Raw genomic sequence first — 4,276 nt, 5'->3', positions numbered from 1 at the left:
GTGAGAAACCTGGCTCCCACCTTCTACCATCCATTTATTTAATTGTCCAGTTCCAGTATACATGTGTAGCGGCTTCATTCAGTTTATAGGCTTTTATTAAAAAAAAAGTTGAAGCCAGTTATTCATTCCTAAGTGCCATTATGGACCGCCTGTAGCAACAGAAATAAACATCGGCCTCTATTATTAGTGCCATTTGGAGAGTGTTGAGAAGATTAAAATAATCATCAAATATTTGTCTTACATGTAAATGGATTCTGCTCAATTCTACAAACATTTGCAAAGAGGCATCCATATTGACAGGTACTGACAAAGGCATGGGTGAATCGAAGGGACCCTTCAGAAAAATAACAACACATGGCACAGGCATTCATTGAGTGACTGCTGTGTGCCAAGCATTGTTCTGGGCTTCAAGGAAGCAAAGATGAGAAAGGTTCACTTTTAAGAGTTTGAAATGTAATAGAGCAGACAGATGAGAAGCAGGCACAGAACTAGAGAAAGGCACACAGTCAGAGCCTGTTAAGTATTAGAATATTTGCATAAACAAAGAGGAGGAAGAGAGTGCTTTTTACCTGGGAGTACCTAAAGAGAAGGCTTCAGAGAGTTGATATTTGATCTGGGCCTTGAATACATGCAGAAATGCAATAGCAAAGAGAGATAAAGAGGAACCTGGGCCAAGGGAATAGCACACACTAAGGTACAGAGGCATGAAAGTATATGTTGTTCCTAAAAAATCCTCAGTATCCTATTCGACTTATCCTGATAATATCCTATTACCACTTAGCAACATTATTTCCTGATAAACCATAAATATAAAAGATTAATGGAGCTTTATGCTTTGGAAACACAATGACATTTATAACACCTGCACTATTTCCAGTGTGGGACAAACAGTGCAGAAGTGAGTTACTAATAGCATCCTCGGAGAATTAGCTTCTTACAACAACAGACATAGAGATTATGCCTGAGGAAGCAATGGAATAATTAGGTTTTGTGATCTCTTGGGTCTAATAGAACAAATTGCTTCATTTTTCACTTGAGATTAGCCCAATGACTAAACTATACTTTTAAAATGTCAAAATATTTATCACAACTTTTCTGAGCATGTGACCCTAAACACTACATAATCTTCTTCAAGGTTATATGAAAATAGAGAATTATTGTAAAATAGCTATCACCAAAAGTATATTCATTTTTATCTGTTTGGGTCTATCATACTTAACAAGTTGCTTTGTCCTATTTTTACAAAAGTAACCTTCATCCCTCTATAATGACATTATGTTCACATGTTCTTTCTCCTTCAGGATTGTCATCATCACAAATAGTTTATTACTATATCATCACTGGAATACCCATCAGCCTTCCAAATCCAGAGCCATACAGTGTAACTACTGAGAATTCTTTGCAACATCAACCATAATCAAAAGTTATTTTGGCAAAAATACCATCAGCAATTTCAACTTCACTCCAAAATATTTGGGTTAATCCTAGGAAATGGAATATCATGAGGCCTAAAGGTTTTCAGTAATACTAATAGTAATACCAAATGTCATCTGTTAAATTAGAATAAAGAAGAGTAACTCCAAGGCATAAAGGGAACAAACTTTGCACATAAAAAACTCCTTTATGAACAAGAAGTCAAAAGAGAAAAAGTGTAAGAACTAGGAGATTGACAGATATTATATGCATCTATATATATCCTATACAAAAATACCAAACTTGGCTAGATAGGATTTTGGGGTTTAATACATTTTCTATTGGTATAAAGGATTGGTTTTGGATTTGCTATAGCATCTGACATTTATCAGACCTTTGGGCCCCATCGACTCATGCCTTTGGTAATTCCATGAATGGGCTTGCTATAATGAGGGATGCTGGTACACTGATCAGATCCCCCCCCACAGCCTTTTTACCTTCCTTCTACTTCAGTGTGCTCACTGCTATTAGATTGTTCCTGCACCTTTCTTCAAGAACCACTATTAAGCTACTCCAGTTGCTTCACATAGACAACTAGAGGTGGAGGTGCTCAAGAATTTACCTATTCTTCCCCTAACCTGGAGCAACCCAATGGCTGATATAGAAATATGAAAGACCAGCTTACTTCCTGGAAATGCAATAGACCCTGTATTGTTATTTACACTCCAGACCTTCCTACAGGATCAGGCTAAGCCTTGGGATTCACCTGAAATCACACCTGTACAGGCCCTATAGACATGGGAAATCCTCTCATGCAGATCTCAGGGATCTGCTGGAAGATAAAAATGCCACATGGAGTCTCTGGCAAGTCACAATAGGAATGTCACAGCACAGATTCCTGGGTTCTAGAGCAAAGTCATGTCATCTGCAGCAGAGAACTGTAAACCACTTGAAAACTTGCTCTCAGTATTATTATTCTCAGTATTATTCTGGACCCTGGTAGAGACTGAGTGTCTGTACCATGGGGCATCAGGCTGGCCATCATGGGATGAGTGCTGCAGACCCACCAAGACTTAAAGCTCAGTTTTATTTCATTGTACCGTAAAGGTGATACATCTGAGTTCAGGCCCAGGGAGTTCTCAAACTCATCATTTTTGCACACAGCCTCTCCTTTAGCTCATGTCTATGGCCTCATGGGGGATTGCCTATGACTGACTGCTGAAAGAGAAAAAAATGAGCTTGATTCATGGCTTAGAATGTTGGTGAACTAGAAATGGATTACCACTGCAATACAGTCCCATTTAAGGGTACTTCTGAAAGATAATGGCAAAGTAGAAATCTTCCTAATGACCATTTGGTGATCTACTTTGTGTTGAAATAAAAGTGCCGGAGATAAGAATTTACTTGAATCTATGGGTGGGGGTCAATGTCTTTAGTGGTTAGTTAGGGCCCAGAGGAGTAAGATTGGAAGATTGGCCATAAGGTCATGGAGAGTGCATGTTGATAGACCAATGGAAGTTGGCACAAGTGTAAGAGTCTTGGTATCATATGTTAACATCCACTGGGGAGCATCTGCTACAGAAGAGACATTAGCATACGGGTGAATTGAATAATTAGTCCAGAAAATGATGGTCACTCTCTGTCCTTGGCTACCTCAGTGCTATGTAGTGGGTTCGTGTGTGGGGTAGCTATGGTGGAACAGAAGCTATACATGGGCCTGCCACCATGGATCTCTCAACAAGGCTGATACATCTTTTACTGCTGCTGAATGTCCAATTCATGAGCCACAAAGACTGACTTTAAGCCTCCAGTATATTACTATCTTGGAGGAAACGAATCAGCTACTTGGTGATAAGTTGATTACCCTAAAAAGATTCGTTCTGTCCTGAAAAGGTCAGCATTTTTTCCCTATTGCAATTGAATCCTATTCTAAATATACATTTTCCTTTCTCAATGCTGATCTCAGCCTCTATCATGTAAGACTTAGGGAGTATCTGAATACTGGTATATAATTCCACATAGCATTGCCTCTAACTTTGATACCAAAAGAGGTATAGCAGTAGACGTATAATTATGGGATTCACTGGTCATACCCACACTAAATCCAGAAGCTATTAGCCTGACAGATTTTTAAAAACAATTTATTGTTTCAAAAGTGTAAGAAATATCTGGTCTTCAATACCCTTAGCAACCTGAGTTCTATCCATGTTGACTCTAATCCTACTTCAAGAGTTCTATCTTTTTTTTTTTTAAGATTTTATTTATTCATTTGACAGAGACACAGCGGGAGAGGGAACACAAGCAGGGGGAGTGTGGGGGGGGGAAGCAGGCTCCCCGCAGAGCAGGGAGCCCGATTAATAGCTCTATCTTAAAGTAATAATATAAAATACAAATAAAAATTTATGTAAAATATTTGTCATAACATTACTGACAATATTAAAAAGCTGGGACAGGTCCCACATCAGGAAAATTGAGAGTTAAATTAAGATATGTACATATAGCTTTGTGCAGTGGCACTATCATAGCCAATGAGGTTTATCCGAGGTGTAATTATTGCTAATTGAAAACTTTTCCCAATACCCCACCATGACGACTTGAAATATAGTCAGCATTGGCAATTTTTGACAGTCTTTACAGAGACTGAATATATTGTTCTCAAAAGACAGTATAAAGCTTACCTGTTTATCCTGTAAAAATAAAAAAAGATATGTAATATGATAGAATAATATTCAACTATTAAAAATTATTCTTATTAGCAAAAAATTATTCTAACGGTTTAATAATTGATATAATTTTAAGGGGAAAATGCTTAAAATATTTAAGAAAATTTTAACTTAAAAGAAAACAGGAAAAAATATTTGGG

At 37.6% G+C, this 4,276-nt stretch overlaps 1 non-coding gene across 1 annotated transcript; it reads left to right on the top strand.

The window, feature by feature from the left end:
- The first annotated feature begins 3,912 nt into the window (after positions 1-3,912).
- LOC116575634 lies at positions 3,913-4,053 on the top strand. The gene has a single exon (XR_004279881.1). It is a non-coding gene; the product is annotated as a U4 spliceosomal RNA (small nuclear RNA).
- Positions 4,054-4,276: the final 223 nt, after the last annotated feature.

The sequence above is a fragment of the Mustela erminea genome, chromosome 16, assembly GCF_009829155.1.
Source record: "Mustela erminea isolate mMusErm1 chromosome 16, mMusErm1.Pri, whole genome shotgun sequence".
Taxonomy (NCBI): Eukaryota; Metazoa; Chordata; class Mammalia; order Carnivora; family Mustelidae; genus Mustela; species Mustela erminea.
This window is presented reverse-complemented; position numbering and strand designations above follow the sequence as displayed.